This window comes from Callorhinus ursinus, unplaced genomic scaffold (genome assembly GCF_003265705.2).
Source record: "Callorhinus ursinus isolate GAN/ISIS: 27379988/994484 unplaced genomic scaffold, GSC_fseal_2.0 scaffold25, whole genome shotgun sequence".
NCBI lineage: Eukaryota > Metazoa > Chordata > Mammalia > Carnivora > Otariidae > Callorhinus > Callorhinus ursinus.
The window spans coordinates 39,349,996-39,370,864 of NW_027397087.1; the positions used below are offsets into that span (position 1 = coordinate 39,349,996).

A 20,869-nucleotide genomic window follows, 5' to 3' on the forward strand; every position below is an offset into this window, starting at 1 on the left:
TTGGTGGATCTCCTGGTTTGAGGCCTGGGCTGAGTACTGGGGATTCTGATGACAAGCCTGGGTCCCTTCCTGGGTGGGCTCTGAAAGGGGACACAGGTATCCACCCACACCCCTGGCTATGAGGCAGAATGGGCTGGGCAGCTTGCAGAGGGACATGAGACGGGGGTTGGCAGTGGGTTGTTTCAGGTGGACTGGACGGCTGGTGCATTTTGGACCTGCTCAAATGTTTCTGGCACTTGGTGGAAGCTCTGTGAATATGTTGGCTACATGAGTGAATGGAGAGCATGAACAAGGGAGGGCTTTCCAGGCAGATGGCACAGGGTTAGCAAAGGCATGGTGGTGGAAAGCACCAGGCATGGGTGGAGCATGTTTGCAATGGAGTAGTTCATGCAGGGGCCCAGCAGGCCCAGAGCAGGTTGGCACAAGGCAGAGGAGGAGCTTGAGTGCCCAGCTGAGAAGTGCGGGCTGATTCCATTTGCAGGGGTTGCAGGGTGGAAGTTCTGGAGGGACGCGAGCAGATTCGCAATTTAAACTGCTTACTCTGGTGGTTGTGGGATGGCTTGGCCCGGAGAGCCAGAGGCGGAGAGGAGGTCCTGAGGCTGCCATGGGAATCCAGGCTGGTGGTGAGGGCAACAGCGGAGACAGGCCCCTTGTCTGCCTTCTGAGGATGGCCCAGGGGCCAGGCCTAGTTTTCCACCCCAGGAGGATGGAGAGATTCGGCCTGGGGGAGGAGCCGGGTGGGGCAATGGAGGCCATCCAACCAGAGTAGGGCCGGGCCTCGGGTGTATCACCGTTCCCATCACCTGGGCATAGGGAGGTGGCAGGTGTCCGGGACTCACAGGTTGCAGCCCTTACTACTGGCCCTCCCACTGTGTGCACTCGAGCAAGTCCCTGAGATCCCTCGAACCTCTGTTTCTATGTCTGTAAAACGGATGAGTTTGTTTCCATGTCTGTATAACGGATGAGTTTGTTTCCCTGGAGACCTGGGGTGAATTTGGGTGGAAGTTTGTGACCTTGGAAGAGGGATACAAAGAGAAGGGGTAGAGGGCTTGTCCACTGCTATTGGACAGAGGAAGAGGTTGAGGCCCAGGGAGGGGTGGTGACTTGAATGAGGTCACAGAACAAGTTGGGGGCAGGGTGTTCCTGCTTGGGGCTTTCCTGGCTGGGCCTGTGGCCTGCTGGGCAGGGGTGGATGGCATGGCCAGGGCCTCGAGGCCTCCGCAGAGGATGTCCTCAGGCAGTGGCTTCGGCAGTCCAGCTGTCAGAGAGCATATGTGGCCATATGTGGCCATCTCCACATCAAGGGAGACGCCAGCCGCTGAAGGAGGGTGAGCGGCTGCCATTCTGGCCTTCTGGATCTATGTGGGCACCGCCAGCCATCAGGGTCAGGGCGGGAGGAGGCCAAAATGGAACCTCAGTGTCCAGGTTGGTTTGGACATGGAGGTTGGGTCTTGGCGGATGGCCCAGTTCTAGCACCCATCTGCCAGGGCGGCGGGGCAGGCGGCTTCATGCCCAGGACTGATCCAATTAGCTCCAGGCCAGCTATGCCAGCCACCCTCCACGCCCCACCCAGCTCGGACGGCCCTGCGGTCTGCAGGCCTTGGGGTGCTACAGGGCATCTGATGCTGGGGCTTCAGGCCTCAGCAGAGTATGTGTGTGTGACGTGTGGCCTTACCCTGAGCACTGATTCTGTAGCTCTGAGATTTGGGGGGTGTGGAAACGAGTCCCTTGAATCAGCCTGGTTGATCAAAAGGGCCTGGGCGTGGATGCCATCTGGATCTGGGTTTGAATCCTGGCTCAGCTGCTTCTGAGCTAGGTGAGCTCAGTCAAGGCCCTTCACTTTTCTGAGCTTCGGTTTCCTCATCTATAACACGGGAGGATGCTACCTAACTTGTTGGGGTGTCACTGGCATACTTTGAAGTAACGCATATAAAGCAGGCACTAGGCTGATGCATACAAGAATCTCAGTAAACGGCATTCCTTTTTGTTCTCTGCTGGGAGAGGGAAATGAGTCCTGTCAGAGTATCAACATCTAGACTGAAGTAGAGAGGAACCTTATTATTATTATTTTCCAGAACAAAATTTGCTTTATAATTTTCTGTAAGTTTTTCTACTCCTTCCCTCATCTAGCCCTCATGGCAGTTCTGTAAAGAAGGCAGAGAGCCTACCCGGTTTTGCAGATGAAGAAACTGGGAAGTGATTCCCAGAGTGGTACAGTGAGCTGGGCTGACACTTGGTCCAGACACTTGTTCCGTGGGTATTCTTGCCAAACCTTGGGGGTAGAGGCTGCGGAGAAGTGGGTCTGTCTTCGACAGGGCCTGTCTAAATCAAGCTTGGGGAGTCCTAAAGATTCCCCACCCAGCCCTGTCTTCCTTACAGATTATAGGGACAGGCCGTCATGGTGACAAGCAGCCAGTCCTAGCTGGGGTTGGTGTGGGTGACACTCAGTGGGGCAGCGTTTCTCCGTCTGCCCTGCTGGCCTGGTGGGGATGAGGGTGGGGGTCGGGAGGAGGGGGCCTTCACCACCTGGCCAGCCCTGGGCCATGTCCAGGCGGGCAGGGCTCTGCCTTCTGGGGAGGGTGGGGAGGGCACTGGGCTCCGCCCCTGACCAGCTGTGTGACCTCAGCCAGGTCAGTGTCTGGCCCTCTTTGAGCCTCAGCTTCCCTCTTTGTAAAGATAATTATCTCTGCGCCTGCCTCACAAAGCTGTTTTAGAGGCTCAACTCTAAATACATATTTTTATACAAACATGCTATTCCACAGCTGCGAGCCCAGGAGTCCGCAGTCCTACAGCTGCTGGTCCTGGAATCACTCAGTGGTTCACTCGTGGGGCGCTTCCTCTGGGCCTGGCTCTGCTAGTGTGCTGGAGGCAGAGGTGAGTCAGACCAGCCCCTGCCCTCCTGGCGTGTGCAGCCCGCACTCGGTAGTAAGTAGTCCTTAGCGGTCTCCCGAGCCCATGCTGGCTGTCACGCTCACACTCAGTGCCCTCGAGCGCTCCCTGTTGCCTTCGGGCCGGCCACCCGACTCCTCAGTGCCTTGCACGGGGTCCGAGCCTCTGCTCCAGCCCTCCCCCTCTGGTCCCCTGTGTGCACTCAGGCGCCAGCCAAATGCCACTCACTGTCCCTTTCCCACACATTGTGGCTTTTTTCTTCCTCTAGGGTTTGGCTGTGCTGTTCCCTCCACAGGGTGCCTTCCTCCACCTCTGCCCATGTGGATTCCTCCCACTGTTTAATACTCAGCCCACATGCCGTATTTCAAGCCCCGAGCTAGACGTAGTTGATTTTTCCTCAGAACTGTGAACCTACTGTATGCAAGGCCTAGTGTATGGGCGGCCTCTGAGCCATGGTGGTTTATCTCTCTTCATGGCCTGGGAATGCCTCGGTGGCAGGGACCAGGTTTATCCATCCCGGGTACCTAGCATGTCCAGGCACCTGGGGCCAGATGGGTTCAGAGAGGCATGAGGGGCAGCCCTCAGGGCCCCTGTGGCTAGTGCCACTTCCTCCTGCCTCTCGGGCCTGGGGATGCGGGCGAGGCCCAGGACATCTACTTGAAAAGAACTCGAGTTATGGGCGGCTTTTCTGCTGAAATGCTCACCACAGACGTGGCCTTCCCTGTTCCTGGAGGCTCCATTAGGCTGGGGTTGGGGCGCCCAGTCGTTGGACCACACGTAACTGTCCCTAGTGAATTGTTGGGCATTCAGCAATTAGTGATTGATTATTTGGGGGTACTGATAACTCTTCCATTATCAAAAGGTGGAGGGGGGCCTAGCCAGTGTTTGTATTGGTCAGCTGGGCCTGGCTGGGAGACTGTGATCATGGCCATTGACTCCTGACCAGGAAGCTCCATAAACGAGAGCCAGAGGAAAGGAGGTGCAGGTCATCCTCTCTCAGATTGGAGCTGCCAGGGTTGGGATAGAGGGTTGGGGAGAAGGGGAGACTGGGGCAAGCAGGGAGCTTTTGCTCACTCTTACCTCCCTCTGTCCCCGCCTTCTATGTTCTGCCTCCAATCTCAACTGGCCCTGGGTCTCAGCTTTCCCATCTGTTAAATGGGGATCTCAGTTTGTGGTGTAACACTGTGCCTTGGAGTGAGATAACCAGGCAGTTGTTGACTTGTCCTCATTTGTGCTTAATGGGTGGAGGTGTTCTGAGGCTCCCAGAGGGTGGTGGCTACTTGGGGATGGAGCCAGCACCGCAGTCCCCAGCCCAGGACTGCTCTGCAGAAGGAAGAGCGAGATGGTGGGTGGGAGGGGCCGGTTGGTTGGAAGACAAAAGTTGTCTCACTCAAGTGCTATGTCTGGCTCCTGAATGTGCTAAGCCTTCTCAACGCGGAGTTAGGACTCAGTGGAATTCGTGCAAAAGCGATTTCTAGGGAAACCACATAAAGGAGCTGGCAGGGGGGAATGTTTAACCTACTTGAGAGACCTAGCTGCCTTTCAGGCTCCCCAGGAGCATGGGGCATTGTTTGTGGGGCTCCTGGCTCAGGGCACCAAGGGTTTTCTTTTTTTTAAACTTTTTCTTAGGAACATTTCCAAACATACAGAAAAGTAGAGAGACTAGAATAGGAAACTGTATATAGCATCACCTAGATTTAACAATTGTTGACATTTTGCCACATTTTACTTTTCCCCCAGAGTATTTTAAAGTAAATTATAGACATCATGCCATTTCACCCCTAAATATTTCAGCATCCATCTCTAAAAAATGAGAAAATTTCTGTTTAACCTCAAGTGGTCATATATTCCTTTTCATTTTATTCTTAAGAGATGAGGATGCTGACAGATGAGGAGACTGAACCCTGAGAGGTAGCCTGGCCTGTCCAAGGTCAGAGAGCAGAGAGGGGGAAGGGAGGAGAGGTGGGACCTAGGAGGTGGCCACAGGTGTCAGCCCTGGACTGGCAGAGGGGGAGGGGGAGGGGGAGGGCGTTGGTGGTCTGGAGCTGGGCAGGTGGCTGGAGCAGGATCCCAGTCTTTGGGGGGGGGTTCCTTTGGCTCAGGCTGGGGGTTCTGCCTGGAAACAGGAAGTGACTGTCTTTTAGGTTAATCTGCTCTCTTCCTTTTGTTTGCTGCGGGGATTAATCAGGAACTGCAGCGTCAGGAAAATTTAAAACAACTTCTTGTTTATTGTTTAATTTAGGAGAATGTTCTCAGGCTCTGGCCATGCAAGCAAGGGGAGCTTCTGCTGGCACAAGAAGCGGGGCTGCCCCCCACTAGCCACCTTGGGTGGCAGTGGGGAAGACAAGGGGAGGGCTGGCCCGGTAGGAGAGTTTAGGAACCCAGTCTGGACTCTCAGGGGGTTCTGAGGCAACTGGGGTGTGTGTGTCAGGGGCTTGGGGCTGAGCCTGAGATCTGGGCTGGGCTAAAGACATATATCTCTTCAGAACAGATGGGAAGTGAGGCACCAGAGGGGTGAGCTTCTGGCATGTGTGCTGAAAAGGGGGAGAGCCCTGGCTGCCTTTAGGGGGAGGCCCTGGCAGCCTCTAGCCATACGGAGGAGCCATCCTTCGCTCTCCTGCTCTCCTGCCTGGGCCCAGTCCTTCCCTAGGGAGACTCGTATAGGACGGGTGTCTTCTGCCAGCTTAGGGCAGGTGTGGGTCTCCCTGGGCTTTTCTTGTCTCCTTGGGGTCAGGGGATCCCACCCCCAGCGCCCACACATGCTTGGGACGCCTTGTTCTGCTGTTAGTGACTTAGTATCTCTTGATTTTGTGAGGGTCACTGAGGTCTCGGGTATGGAATTGGAGAAAGTTGGAGCTAGAAGGCAGCCCTGGAGATGATCTCATTTTTGTTATGGGTTTCAGGAAGGGAAACTGAGGCACAGGGAGTGGTTATCCTTGTCTCAGGGCTCACAGTTAAAAGCATTGTAGAGCCTTGGCGATAGTCTGGTGTCTGGCTTCTCAGTCCTAGGAACCCCTGCTTCTGGTCCAGCTGGGCTTGTGGTTCAGACAGACCAGTGTTCCCCAGTGTTCAAAGGGGAGGAGACAGGCCCAGCTGGGAAAGGGCTGTCAGTCATCCCTGGGGTGGGCCCAGGTTCCCCCGTTGGGGCCTGCCTCACTGTGTGTGTATGTGCACACACACATGCACCTGAGCTCACGCACACACATTCACGCACACCTAGTTACTTACTGGTGGGGAGAATGGGTGTACGGATCAGGAAGAAGGCTGTAATGGGGTGTCCTGAGGTTCAGCCATCCAGGGCTGGGACTGGCCTGCTGTTCTCCCATCTTTGCCCCCGCAACGAGGAAAGCCCTGAAGAGTGCCAGGCTTACAGTTGGTTGGGCTTATTTCTCGAAGGAAGTGGGGCAGGAGAGGCCCCTGGGAGAGAGGTGACCCGAGGGAAAGGAAGAGATAGAGACATCAAAACACTTTCTGATCTGTGATCTATGGTCCTATGGTGCTACCAGACCCTGCATCAAGCTTGTGTATTCTCTGCAGTTGGGGAAGGAGAGGAAAACAACCCAACCTTGAACGAGTGGCTGGATGGGGCCTGTATGATATGGATGATGTCACCACTCCTCCTGGTACAATGAGGCAGGTAATGGGCCCCTTCTGCCCCAAGAGTGAGGCAAGGAGGGCAGGGTATGGGCTGGGGGTTAGCCTGTCTGTGGCTGGACCTTCAGTCCTGGGGGTGGAAAGCGGGTCGGGAAGGGTCAGAGGAGAGAGAGCAGGTCCTTGCTGCCCCTCCCGCCAGCCCTTTCCTCTGCTCTCCCAGCGCTGTAGGGATAGGGTGAGCACAGTGCCTGGAGTCCAGGGGCAGGTGGCCCAGAACCACCATACGTTCCCACACTAACTATATGCTGGAACCGAGGCAAGGCACAGAAGAACGTTACCTTTATTAATGCACACAACTGCCCTGCAAGGCGAAGGTCATGGGCTCCATTTTACAGATGAGGAAACTGAGGCTTAGAGAGTCACCTAGCTGGTCACTGATGAGACTGGGATTTGAGGCTAGAACTACCTGGCTTTGCTGGACCACACTGTCTTCGGGACCTGGTTTCTGCTCTCGGCTACACCACTAACAGTTGTTCCCTGGGCCTTGGTGTTTGCCTTTGGCCAATGGGGCTTGGAGGTTGGCTGAGGGCTGGGTTGCAGCCACCGGCTGGAGGGGAGGCTAAGCCTCCTATCACCTCCTCCACCTGCTAAGGGTTCTGGTTGAGGCTTACCGCTGTTCTTGGGAGGAATCCTTCCTAGCCAAGCGAAGTGAGAGGCTCCCTGGTGCTGTGCTGAGGGATTGGGCTTCCTGGGTGTATGCAGAGCCCTTCAGAGCCTCCCACACTTTTTGCTCCTAGCTGGTGTGTGCCTTCTGTGCATTTATCAGGTGACTGCAAGGCGGTGGGGGAACTGTGTGCATATATGTGGGCCATCCTGAGGCCTGGGGTGGCATGTTTGAGGACTGAGCATGAAGTAGGGTAGGGCTGAGTTCATTGAACATCAACTGTTGGTCACAGTGCTGGGTGCTTTACATACATTACCTCACTTAATCCTAAAAACAACCCTGTGAGAGATGTACTTTCACTATTCCTGTTTAACAGATAAAGGAGCTGAGGCTCAGAGAGGTTGAGGGACTTGCAGAGATCACACAGTGAGTGAGTAGGGGAGCTGGCTTTTGAACCTAGGAATGAGCCGAGGTCTGTGCTGCTGCTGGGAGGAGGGCAGTTAAGGTTTCAGGAAGGGCCTCTGGTGGCTGCTCTGTATTTGGAGAGTGGAGGCCAAGGGTCAGGTGAAAGGCCTGGGTGAGGAATGGGTGGTTCAGAGGAGAGGCCTGGTGGGGAGCCCAGCATCGTGCCTAGAGCTGTATGTCCCTGGCTCTGGGTCTGTATCCTCCAACCTGCCTTAACTCCCATTCAGGGGAATGGTGCACATTCCTTATAGTCCCTGATCAGGCAAAGGCCTGGAGGTGGGACAGAGCGAGGCTCCTCAGAAACAGGGCAGCATGCCACACCTTCAGCATCTGGAGGTGAGCGTGGAGAGGGACCCGGGTTGTGCAGGCCCCCAGTGCTGGCCTGGAGCAGTGCGTGTTCTCCCGATTTTGAGCGGGGCCAGGTCTGAGGCTTGAAGGGATGGCTCTCGGGTGGCAGGGGCTGGTTAGTGGCCACGGGTCATGGGCGGTGGCGAAGGGGTGAGAGAGCAGAGGGCGTCTGGAGGCTTCTCTCCCCTCCTTGTTCTGAGCCCCTATCATTATAGGCCTAGGAGGTGGTTCATCTTTGCCTGTCTCTGTTCTTTGCTGTCCCTTTCCCGGCTTCCCAGAGCGTGGAGTGAGAGTGGGGAGCTGGGGGTCCCTTGCCCCTCCCAAGCCCCTCCCTTGGAGGCTGTAAATATTTTATCTCCACCATCTCTGCTGAGGAAATTGCTGCTTTTAACACCTTTTTTCCGTTTTGCTTGATATAAACGAATGCTGGAAAAATTCTGTGCCCAGCGCTCACTCTGTCGCTTCTGCTTGTGCCCAGAGTCCCCTCCAAAAACTCTAATTGCTTTTAAGCTGCGATAGTTGGCAAAAGCAATTTTCTTTACATTATGGAGAAAGGGGGAAAATCCACCACATTTTCTTCTTCCTTTTTTTTTTTTCTAACCTTTCGTTTTGAGTTCCTCCTCATGGCTGCTAAGAAGATTCTGGGAGAGAAATGGAGTTGAGAGAGATGTGGGCGGGGAAACAGAAGCACCCTTGGAGAGGGCCTTTTGCCTTTCTGGTCCTCAGTTTCCCCATTTAGAAGGTGGTCCTATGTCCGTTTATTCATTCAACAGACATTCTGGAGTATGTCCCCGGCAAGCAACTCGAGGGCCTGGACTAGCTCCGTCTTTGCTGTCACATCCCCAGCACCCAGCACGGAGCCTGACACGTAGTAGGCGCTCAGTTAAGATCAGTGGACTGCTCTGCCGTGGGCCAGGTGCTTTGCCAAGCACTGGGGGTGCACTGGGATGGGTCAGATGCAGCCCCAGGCCACAGGAGCTCACTGATTGGAGAGGATCCGCCAGACAAGCCTATTTGCTACATTACTGAGTCCTCGCGCAGGCTGCTAGTGGGTACTCAGCAGGGTGGGAGGTGGGGGGTGGGGGTGGGGGGTCGGGACAAGCCGCCCAGAGGAGGTCCTAGGCTGCATTGTGAAGAGGCGGAAGGAGTGTGACAGGTGGCCTGAGGCCAAGGAGGGGGGAGTTCCAGATAGGAGAAGCCTGTGCGAAGATGAGGGGTGGCGAGCACTGGAGCTGAGGGTGGGGTCAGGCCGCGGAGGAGGTGAGCCTCCCCGGTTGGACCCGAGTTGCCTGGAAGAGCTTTCCGTGGGGGTGGGGACTTTGGACATGATCCCCAGGGTGAGGGCAAGCCCTGGAAGTGTTCAGAGCCGAGGACATGTGGGGATGATCCTTTTGCCTCCACAGTAGGGGTGGGGGAGGAGGGGATGCCAACTGCGAGGCTGGTCTTGGTGAGCTGAGGGGGAAAGGGAGGGTGGCAGTGTGATTCTGAGACAGAGGAGCCAGGGGATTCGAACTCCTGCTGCTTCTCTGCTCTGCTTGTGCTGTGGCGAGAGGCACCTGAGGCCTTCCCCGGACCCTGGGGTGTGAGAGGCCCCCAGGATAGGGAACCCCAGTTCACAGTCCTCTGCTGCCATAGTCAGTCAGGTTTGCCTGGCTCTCGGTTCCTCAAGACCCTTTACAGTGTATGGAGCCTGCTGGCCTCTGACCCCTCAGGTGACCTTAGAAACCATCCCCTGAGGTGGCAGAGCAGGTGGCCAGTTCCCACTGCCAGGGATCAGACAGGTTTGCCCCAGGGTTCAGCAGGCAGGTGCAGACAGGGTGGGGATTGAACCTGGGCCTCAGGGCGCCCCCCAAGCTGGCTGCCCCCACCACCTCTGCGGAGCTCTCCTCTTCCTCCAGAACCTCCTCCCCTCCCCTCCCCTCCCCTGCCCTGCTGAGCCCCGTGCTCCTTCCCTGTTTGCAGAGCATGTGGGGCTTTTCAAAAGCATTAATGATAGAAAATAAATTGGACTCGGAGAGGAATCATCACTGGGCATTCTCGGAGGGCTGCCTCTGCCCTCCCGTCTCTCAGCCATGCTGGAGCTGGCAGCGGGACCCGAATAGGAATGAGTCCCCGGCATTGCTCTTAATCTGTCGGAGAGCCCTCCCTGGCCACCCGGCACTCACCGGCAGAAAGCTGTCCCGCAGTGAGGCCCCAGCGCCTGCAGGCATCACCAACCAGGACTCATTTCTCTGGGATGGAGTCACAGTCCATGGCTACGGGGGGGGGGGGGGCAGCTCGCCTTCAGCCCTCAGCAGGAGACACAGCACCAAGGGGTGGATGGAGAGGGGGCTCATGCCCAGTCCCCTCTCCCCTCTCCCCTTCAGCCCTGGGCAGGAGACACAGCACGGGAGGCCAGGCCGGCCTGGGTTCGGGTAGGGGAGGTGCCTATGGAACTGCCAGGGGCTCCTCAGGGTCTGGATTCCTCATTTGGGTATTCAAGGCCCCGTGTGAACTTGACCTGCTTTGTCCTGTCTCCTCCAGGAAGCCTTCCTTGATTGCTGCCGGGCTCACACTGGGTTTTCCACTTTTGAGCCTCTGTGGCCCATGGAACGGGGGTACAAACCTAGTGCCTGAAGGGGACAGGCAGGTAACGAGTGGAGCAGTCGGGAGGGGTGGAGACTGGCAGTGTGAAGGCACGGTGTGGGAGCCCTGCGATGGGCGCTTTCTCGCTTGCTCCACGGCCAGCCCAAGCTGTCATCCGCCAACCACCAGGGAGCTCCCAAGGGCAGGCTCTGGTCTCCCTACTGATGCAGTTGTGGGTTGGGCACCTGGGAGGCTCTGGGACCTGGGGAATAACTTGGGGCAACCTTCTCACTTAGAGCTGGGGAAACAGGCCCAGATAAGGGTGGCCAGGAGGGGCCTCTGTAAGCAGACTATACATCCATGCTGGCATAGCCTCACAATGCACGCAGGAGGAGGGTTTTTGTGCCTCGTTTTAGGAGGAGACTGAGGCTCAAGGTGGCTGGATCCAGGGGACACTTTAGGCCTGCGTTTGAATCAGTGGGTTGGAGCCCCAGTGCCAGCTGCCTCTTTCTGGCATGATTGTGGTGTGCTGAGGTGTGCACTGAGTTGCCTGAGGGGGCCAAGGTGCATTTATGCCCGGAGTGAGCCCAGCTAGGGGCAGCAAGCCAGGGATCCTGGCCCAGATCTGCCACCAACTCCCAGTGTGACCCAGGCAGAGGGCTCTATCTGTGCCTCAGTTTCCCCAGGCCAGTCGGAGAGAAGCCCCTGAGGGGTCAGAGTGAGTTTGGGGGGCCCCAAGAGCTTGTGTGGCCTTGGCCTGGCTGCCAGCCCTGCTCAGTGTTTCCATCCGGCCCCTGGGCTCCTTTGGCCCCAGGCCAGGCTCGTAATGAAACCTCTTGTTCCTGTCCTTTTTAGGGTCACCGTCATGTGGGAGATGGTGACGGGGGCACCCAAGAAGGGCTTGGGCTCTGCAGGCCTAGTTAGCAGTATGGGGCAGTCAGGGAAGCCTGTCCCCTACCCAAGGAGGGAAGAGGGACTCGGGCCACCACCAGGTGGGAGGACTGTACACTCAGCTCTGTAGTCTGGAGCCTCACCCCTGCGTGACCTTGGCACTTCCTTTCACATCTGCAGCATGGACTCACAAGGATGCCTTGTGTAGCCCTGGGCTGTAAGATACGAGGAGCCAAGGCCCAGAGAGTCCATTCACCCACTGTGACCTCGCCTGGTCCAGCCTGTGCCCACACTCCTTGGTGATGAGGAACTCACCCCTCCCCAGGCAGCCCTGCCCTCCACCTGAAGGAGGTTTGCTCCCCCTCCCCCGACCACGTGCATAAATTCACATCTAGTTTGGTGCCTTTTCAAGGCTCCCAGACTCCTAAGTCGCCTCTCCCTGGGGACCCCAGTTAGAAACTCCTGCTTTAATCATTCTCCATGTGACTTGGATAATGTCACCTCTCATGCTGACCTAGGGCAGGACACCAGGCATCTCAGTCCCCAGTCCTCTTTCTGCTCTGAGCCCGTGAAGATGCCACTCTGTGCCTGGCTGGGGTCGAGTGCTGTGATCACCCACTTGTTCGTTCCACAAACATCAGTCCTTGATGCCTTGTCGGTGCCAGGCCTGCGCTGGGCTCTGGGTGCAGAGAAGAGCAGGACTCACCCCCTGCCCCTGGGAAGTCATGTCTGTCAGCACTCACAGCTTGGGGCCCCGGTCAGGGCAGGACAGAGGTGCTCCCACCTCAGCCTGTTGGGAGAGGCTTCTTGGAGGACACTGGGGACTGGTCAGGGTGGGAAGGCATCCCTGCAAAGGAAGCGACAAGCGCAGAGTTTTCGAGGCCTGTCTCTGTCAAGGTGGCAGATGGTCCAGTCTGCGGAGGGTAGGGGAGCCCTGGGAGGCACTGGGTCAGGCATGAGGCTGAGGGCCAGCTGGGGATGGGGCTCTGCTGTTTCCCACCTGCTCCTGGTCTGTCTGCAGGTCTGTTGGCTGCCCACGTACACACACACACACACACACACACGCGCGCGTGCGCGCTTGATCCCACTGACTCTAAATGCAGACATGACTACACACGAGCCCCCCTCTCTCTGTGAGCACTGCACACCTGCACACACCATGCCCCTCTGCCTGGTGGGCCCATGGGCTCGCCTATCCTTCCTCTTTGTACAGAGAGCCCTGTAAGAGCCCAGAGCTGAGCCTCTGAGATCCCTCCCCTCGAGGTTTTTGCAAAGACCCTTCCATGTTGCCCTTACCTCTGGTCTCCCCCTGAGCCTCAGCTTAGGGTTTCCCAAGACTGTGATATCCCAGGGTTTTCTGGACACCCAGGGAAACCTCCCACGCTAGCCCCGGAGGACCAGAGCCCTGCTGAGGAGCAGCGGCCCTGGCGTTAGCCCCAGACAGTCGGGATTGTCTGTGTGACCTTGGGTAACCTTCTGCCCTCTCAGCCTTGGTTTGGGGGAGCGGGGATATGGGCTCCACATTCTCCAGCATAGTTTCTCAAACTGGTTCCAGAGCCCTGGAGTGCAGAAAGGTGCCTGGGGGCTTTGGAGGCAGGGGGAACCAGATATGCCCCTTTCCTTCCCACCGCAGCACCAGCACGGCTGCTTAGATCTGCATTTTATATGAGGGTTCAGGCAGGACTTAAAAGAAAAACCCATTAACTCTTTATTGATTTTGTTTTTCTGATTACAAAAGAAAATCCAACAACACACTTGTGAGTAAGAGCCTGTGGCAGCTCCTTCATCCTCTGCTAGGAGGTGTTCACTGTAACATCTGGGTATTGTCTTCCAGCCTGTTGGGCCATATACCAACAAATTGCTCTTTATAAAAATGGGCTCATTCTGAAATAGCATTGTACAGCTTGTTCTTTTCATATTGTTATACAGAGATGTGTCTCTTTCTGTCAAATGGCTGCAGAGTATTCCAGAGTTAGATGTGCTGTATTTTATATGAACGTTCCCTTATCGATAAGCACTGAGAAAGAAATTTCCAATTTCTTTTTTATTCTCACCAGCGATACTGCTGTGAGCATCCTTGAGTGCTTATATGTGACTGTCTCTGGTATGGTTTCTGTAGGAGAAGCTCCTAGAAGCGGGATTACTAGTTGGTAGGGTATGTGGGTTTAAAGCGTTCTCCGATATCACCAAATTACCCTTCTAAAGGTTGAGCCAATTCCCCCTCCCTCCAATGGTCTATGAGTGCTCATTTTCCTACATCCTTGCCAACACTGGTTGTTATCAATCATTTTAATTTTTCCCAATCTGATGGGCAAAAAATGGTATCATGTCATTTTCATTTGCATTTCCCTGATAGCTAGTGAGATAGAACATCTTTTCATGCATTTATTGGCCAATTGAGTTCTTCCTCTGCAGATTTCTAATTCACTGCCAATTTTCTCTTCTTTTGTCTTTTTTCTTATTGATTTGTAGTGGCTCTTTGTATATTAGTGATGTTTTCTTCCAGTGTTTCACTTGCCTTTTAACTTGCTTATAGTGTCTTTTGCCATACAGATGTTTTACATGTTTATGTACTTGGATTTATGAAATTTTCACTTTATGGCTTCTGGATTTAATGTCTGGCATAGGAAGCCTTCCCCCACTGCATAAGATTTCATTTCAAATAAGAATTTTATTGCTGAAAAATCTTTGCAAAGCTCCAGTTTGCAGGCTTCTCCTGGCAGCTGCGGCACCGGCTCTGGGGGAGGGAGGGATGGCCCGTCTGTCCTTTCTTTTCCGTCACTGCCTTTCCGTCTGTCTGTCTGGCTTTGGAGTCATGGTGCTCGCCCCCTCCTTTCTGTGTCTCTACTGTGTTTCTTCCCCCAGCTGGTTTCCTGTGACCGCAGTAATTAGGGACGTGAGGTGGGAGCCGTCTCAGTCCTTGGTTGGGAGGCTGGTGGGAAACGTGTCCAGTCCCCTCCTAGCCTAGCCCCAAGTCTTGTGGGCTGGTGGGGCATGCCCTGGCCCAGTTTTCTTTTTCAGAGACACTCATTTCCTGCTGGGAACCTTAGGGCAGTCTCTGAGCCAGTCTAAGTCCCTCTTCCACTGGGAAGCCTTCCTAGATAGCTCCTTCTTCTGCTCCCGCGGTCCCAGACCTGGCCTCTCTTTGTCCTCGCCCGTCGTTCCCCATCCTGCCTTCTCAGGGCTGAGCAACCTGGGGCCACCTCTCAGGAACTCGGTTTCCACCTGGGTAAAATAGGTCCTGGGGGTCTGTACCAGCTGCTAAGAGGGACGGCCCATGTAGGATACAGCCGAGCTCTGGGAGGTGTGCCCTCCTGCCTGCTCAGCATTAGCCCCCTGCCAAAAAACCCAAACACCACAGGAGAGAACTTTCCTGTTGCTAACAGAGAGATTGGGACTTAGTTCCACAGGGGCAGTGACCGATGGCTAGGGCTCCCTTGTTCTCTGCCCAGTGCAGGGCCCCAGGCCCAGGGCAAGGCTTGGCTCGAGGGAGGTGCCAGGGAAAGCAGGAACAAGTCAGGAAGCTGCTGAGCCTGGGGCGGTTGGCGGGGTGGGGGTGGGGGCATGGCATTCTGGGAGCTCCTTCTGTGTAGCAAGGCACTATCCTCATGAGTCCTTATTCCTAGGGACTGGGGTTGCTCATGGGGAGCACCTCCGGGTGTTGAGGGCCCCAGGTGGGCTTAGTGTTGCCTCACCCTGGAGGCCTCTATATGGGGCCATCAGGAGGCTCTGGGCTGAGGAAGCAGCTGGGAGACGAGTCAGGGAGACCCAGAGTCTCTTTGAAGCATGGCTCAGAAGTGTGGCACTGAAGTGTCTGAGGAGACCTTCCCTGGGCTCCTGTGGCTCTCTGGACTTCTGTCCCAGCACCTTCCTTCTGCCCGTGATGGCCTGTCTCCTCTCTGAGCTCCTGGCAGGTAGGAGCGGTGTCTTTTACGTCTTTTTATTCCAGTCACCAAGCACAAAATAGGCCCTTACCAAGACTAGAATGAATGAATGAGTAAATGAATAAATGAATGAACAAATGGATGGATGGATGGAAAGCTGGGGGTGTTGGGTAGAGGGTTCAGGTCTGTGGAAGAAGAGACATGGGTTCTGGGCTTGTGTTTTTGGCTGAGTTGCTGGGTGACTCTGCCCCTCAGTCTCCCCATCTGTTCAGTGGGTGTGGGTCTCTCAAGCTCTGTGGTCCTACGACTGTGTTGACCAGAGCAGGCACATACCTATGTCTCTCTGTCTCTCTCCATCTCCCCATCTCCCCCCGCCAGTACCGACCTCTCTGATGGTAGTGTTTGCTCAGCACCTGCTGGGTGCCACCCCACAGAACGGAACCCACTTGGGCGGCACCCTGGAGTGGCAGTTTCTGCGGAAGTCTCACCTCCGCAGGGCATGTGGCAGTTCTGTTGAACACACAGGCCTCTGGTTCCTGCAGCTCCCAGAGCTCCACTGAATGGGCAAGGGGCCTCAGGAGGGCAGGTGGGAAGGCCCCGACCTCTGTGGTGGTCTCCTTACCCCTCTTGGCTGTGAGGCCAGCAGCTGGGATTTCATGTCCTTTGTGGAACTCGGCACACAAGCAGGCCCCGGGCCAAGGAGAGCCCCTGGCTCCCACTGCTTCTCCCTGCCCCAAATCATTGTCATGCTCTGCCTGTGGTCCCATTTCCATAGCAACTCCTTTTGATGCCACTGAGGAGAGTGGGAGCTTCAGGAAGGTTTGGGGAAGAGGGAGCGGGAGGCCCATTCATTATCTTGGAATATGGCAGCTGGGGGGCTTGGGGTGGTGCTGAGGGAATGACTTGCCCTGCCAAGCTCAGGTGGCACTGGGCTGAGGGCTACCAGCCAGGTGGTCTGGAGGCCTGCCAGGAACAGGGCTGCTCGGGTTGGCCTGGGCCTGGCTGGCTTGTGCCAGGCTACCTGGTGCCAGCTTGTGTGGCCACTCGGGGCACCCCTGCCTGGCTAGGCCTGGCTTGGAGGACCCAGGCCTGAGGGACTGCTCAGGCTGTGGTTACCCATCTGTCCTAGGCTGGCACCACTCTGTCTTGTTTTGTCCTTTAGGAACAGCAACTTTTGGAAGGCACCGCCGGGGCTTGCTGGCCGCAGGGGGCGGAGTTTGGGGCTGGCTAACTGTGGGGCTAGGTGGGTCCCCTGTTACGGGATCTACCTTGTGCATAGCTCTGTTGTCAGGTCAGGAAAGCCACGGTGGGCCCAGAAACCTGCTCAGTGCCCATCTCTCTGCCTCATTCTTGGAGAGGTTGGGAGCCCATGAAACAAGAAGTCTCTTGCCTCCAAAGAGTCCCTCCATCTTAACCTACCATGTAGGTGAGAAATTCCACCATTCACATCTTAGACTTGACGGAATGTTGATCTTGGGAAGGACCCAGAGGCCCTTGCTGTCTTCTGCCCACACGACGGCAACACCTCCGCACCCCATCCACCCATGATTCCTTCCATTTGTTCCATCTGGCAGGCCTCAGGAGTCCTCCTGGGGACCTAGGCCTGTGCCAGACGGTGCCATGTGGGGAACCAAGAGGGAAAGGAGGGGCCAGCCTGGCCCTCGAGGGAGAAAGGGAGCTGCTGACCCGTGTGAGGGCTACTGGGAGCCAGGCCAGGTGAGAGGCCAGCTCTCTGCCTCTCCCTCCCTTTGTCGTGGGCTTGAGCCACCGCTGGAGGCCACTTGTGCTCTTGTTTTCTGAATCCTCGTCTTCATGTTGACTCACATTTGAAGGTGTGGGTTCCCCCCTCTCTCACAGTGCTCCCTAAGCCACACATCCGTGATGTCACGGCTATGGTGTGCTGCTCACACTGTTATTTTTGATACACGGAAGAATAAACACATACCTATGAAAATAAAAGCTTCTGTCTGCGTACCACCTAGACTCCCCTTGTGCCTGCACACACTTTGAGGAGCGCCGATCAGCTGGGCACCTCTTGGCAACAGTTCAGGAAGGGATTTGGGGCTTCATCCAAGAGGTGGAGAAAACCAGGGCTCAGGAGGGAGCTCAGCCCAGGCTACACAGCTGGCACGCACGAGTGCTGCCTCCTTGGACTTCCAGCCCGAGGCCTTGCCAAGGAGACTGAGCCCCCTAGTACCCTTCCCCACTCATGGAAGTTGCCCTTGGAGAATATTTGGTGAAGGAATAAATCAGGAGAGGTGGAAAAGGAAAGGATGGGTGGGTGGGTCCTTGGGAACCAGGAGGCCGAGGCTCAGGCTGCAGGAGAGGCCCCCTGGTGCTCTGCCTGTACCCCTCTCTAGGGCCAGCCCCCAGGCCTGCCTCCTGGGCCAGGTGCTGGCTGGACACCACTAAGCACCAGGCCGGGTGCCCCTTCTCTCTGTTTATCTTCCCAGTGGACCAGGCAGGAGCACCCGTATCCCCATTTTATGGACAGGGGAAGTGAGGTTCAGAGATTTGATTGTCCCAAGATCACAGAGCCAGTGGGTGGGGAAGCATATGCAGAGCCCCACCCCCAACTTGGGGCCAGAAACCCCACCATTCCCAGGACCCCACCTGCTGCAGCTGGTGGCACGTGAGTGTGTGTGTGTGTGTGTGTGTGTGTGAGAGTGCATGTGTGTAAATGCCAGTGTGTGAGTGATATGTCAATGTGTCAGTAAGTGTAGTAAGTGTATGTATGTATTTGTGTGAGACCATATGTGTGTATAAGCGAGTGGGAGCATGCCAATGAGTGAGAGCACATGCGTGTATGTGTCAACAAGAGGGAGAGTGTGTGTGTGTGTGTATGTGTGTGTGTGTGATGTATGTTTATCGCCCAGCCAGGTGCGATCAGACCCACTTGTGTGTTGTGTGCGTAATCTACCCCCTCCCCGCCCCCGCTCCCTGGAATTGCCCCCTGTGGCCTGGCCCTGGCTGACAGCTCATCTCCTCTTTCTCCCACAGCCTCCTGTGCCCACAGGCCCTGAGGCTCCGGTGCCTACAGGCAAACAGGGCGACTGAGTCACACCCAGGCTGACCCCAACCCACTTGCCTTTCCCCAACGCCTGCCTGACCTGAGGTAAGAGGCCACTGTGTTCCGCAGGGCAGAGTGGGGGCGGCAGGGGCCATGGAGGCAGGTGTGGGGTCCCCAAGGGAGAGGCTGTAGGGAGGCCATGGAAGAGCAGTCTTTTTGTGGGTTCCCCCCTCTCTTACGCCCCACGGGAAGCCCAGTCTGGGCGGTTTGGTGTGGCAGTGCCACCTTCTGCTGGCCCTTGTGAAGGCAGGGCTCTGAGAGCCAGATCCCCAGCCTGGGATGTTTGGAGTGACATGGTTTCATGGATGCGCCGGCTAACGGGTTCCCGTGTGGTGTGGGAGGGCACCGATGGTGAGCCGGAGGGATCTGTCCTTGGTTCGGTCTCATTGTTGGCCAGGTATATGCATGACTTCAGGAGGGAGAGGAAATGTGTGGATTGAGACTGTCAGGGCCCAAGAAACTGTCAAGAGACACTAGCACAGACCCCAGCGTGTGGAGTTTACCAGAGCTCCCAGCCAGAGTCGGCACACAGATCTGGACGCCTTCAGGGCAGGAGGAGGCTCAGTCCCAGGTGTGTGCATGTGACAAGTACTGGCAGCCAGCTGACCTTGGCTCTGTGTGAGCAGAGTGGATGGCTTGGACTGTGTCACGAGGAATGGGATATTCAGAATGTGGGAGGTGACGGGCTCTCCCACTGTGTCCCATGTGAGGCAAGTCCTGAAGAAGTGGTAGATGGGAAAGGAAGGGGACCTGGGGTGCTGCCTGACTTGACTCCTGGCTTGCTTTGACCTTGGACAAGTGACTTCTACCCTTTATCTGGGCCAATCCGCTGTTTTTTACAGGCTTCTGGGACCCATGAGAAGGCTGCAGAGGGGCTTTGCTAACTAGAAGGAATGCTAGGGGAAGGCTGGGGGCAGCAGGCTGGACTGCAATGTTATGCCCATTTTCAGAGGAAGAAGACCCAGAGGCTCAGCAGAGCAGTGGGCCTCGAACCCCTTCTCCTGAAGGATTAGGTGACAGTGATGGTATGGCCGAGGCTCAGCCAGTGCTGGCTTCCGCCCCAGGAAGCTAGTGGGGTGTGGCAGGGAGCTGACGGTTGGATTTCCTTCCGGACCCTAGGCCTCGCTTTGAAGTCCAGTTATCTCTATTGAAATATTCCTGCTAATCAGTCAGTTCTGGGTGGATTGAGCAGCTAATTAGCCCCTCTGGTTTAACCTGTAATTGCTGCTGGGAGATGGGGAGAGGATGTGGTCAGGGTTATTTGCAAGGCCACCAAGGGCGATGGGAGGGCTGTGGGCAGGGGCATCAGGGAGGCAGGGAGGCCGGGCCCTGCTCCCAGCCTCATCAGGGGCCACAAGCATCCTCCCCGCTGCCCAGGGGGACAGCCTCAGGCAGCAGGAAGCTCAGCGGGCAGAGACAGACTGGGGAACTAATGTGGGGTGCAAGCTGCTCCCTCAGCGGGGCTGTGGGGCTTGGAGGAGGGGATGTCTGGGCTGAGCCATGAAGGCTAACGGATTCTTTGAAAATGTTCTATTTTTCTCATTATTTAAAAAAAAATACAACAGCATGCATTCTCTATAGAAAACATGAGCATTTGAGTGTTTTGCCTATCAGTCTTTTACCAAATATGTATTTATGACATAATTGGGATCAGACTGTACTTACTGTGTTCTAACCTGCCTTTTGTTCTTCATACTATACCAAGATCATTTTCCCATCATGAAATACTCTTCTGTAATGTGATTTTTAATGGCAGCGTAATGTTCCAGCCTGTGTGTGCTGTAGCATGTGTAACAATTCTCCTTTACGTATTTTGATTGTTTCCAGCCGTGTGTCATTATAAATAGTGCTTGCTCCAGCAGGAAGACCTATGCAGGGTTTTGATGGTTTGGGGGAGGGGAGGATGTAGCGGCGGGGACTTTGTTGGAGGGTTTGAAGAGTGCCGTGCCTAGGAGGGCGCAAGGCTGGTCCCGGGGAGTTTCTGAGGGGTGCCGGGGGGCTGAGACCTGACCCAGCAAAGCTCTGGAGGGTTTGCCTTGCTGCCTCCCGCCTCCCATGCCCTCCCCACTGCCCACTCCTCTGGTGCTCCTGTGGTTGGAAGGGAGGGGGCAGGATAGCAGGGTGGGGGAAGGACAGGCAAGGCTGAGGGTCCCAGGTGCTGCAGCCCTTGACTTCTCGCTCACTGGTGGGCTCAGGGGCATTTAAATCAAGCCCCTCTATCTCTGGCAAGCCCCGCTTGGCTCTCTGCCTTGCAGGAAGGATGCACACACAAGCTCTGAACATTTACTGACTCCTGAATCAGGGAAGCCTTCCTTCATCCCCTCGCTGGGAAGTGGAAGGTGGCCCCTGATCCCGAAGAGCCAGGGAGGGAGGCTGGGCATGTGATGTCACTTTCAGGAGGCTTCTCTGAGCTCCGGGCTCATCCCCAGTACTCCAGACTAGACAGAAAAAAACCCAGATTAAGTAAATTCATTGTATAAGGTTAGGGAGTAATAAGTG

The 20,869-nt window shown here is 55.9% G+C and overlaps 1 protein-coding gene across 7 annotated transcripts in view; it reads left to right on the forward strand.

The window, feature by feature from the left end:
* Positions 1 to 20,869, forward strand: part of LINGO1 (leucine rich repeat and Ig domain containing 1) — a 191,265-nt gene that overhangs the window by 4,126 nt on the left and 166,270 nt on the right. For 6 of the 7 annotated variants that reach the window (XR_012373721.1, XM_073877399.1, XM_025884279.2 and 3 more), the window contains exon 2: positions 18,301 to 18,415. The exons of the other annotated variant lie outside the window; for it this stretch is intronic. The gene's annotated coding sequence lies outside the window, so the exon portion shown is untranslated. The remainder of the gene's footprint in view (positions 1 to 18,300; positions 18,416 to 20,869) is intronic. 7 annotated transcript variants of the gene reach the window in all.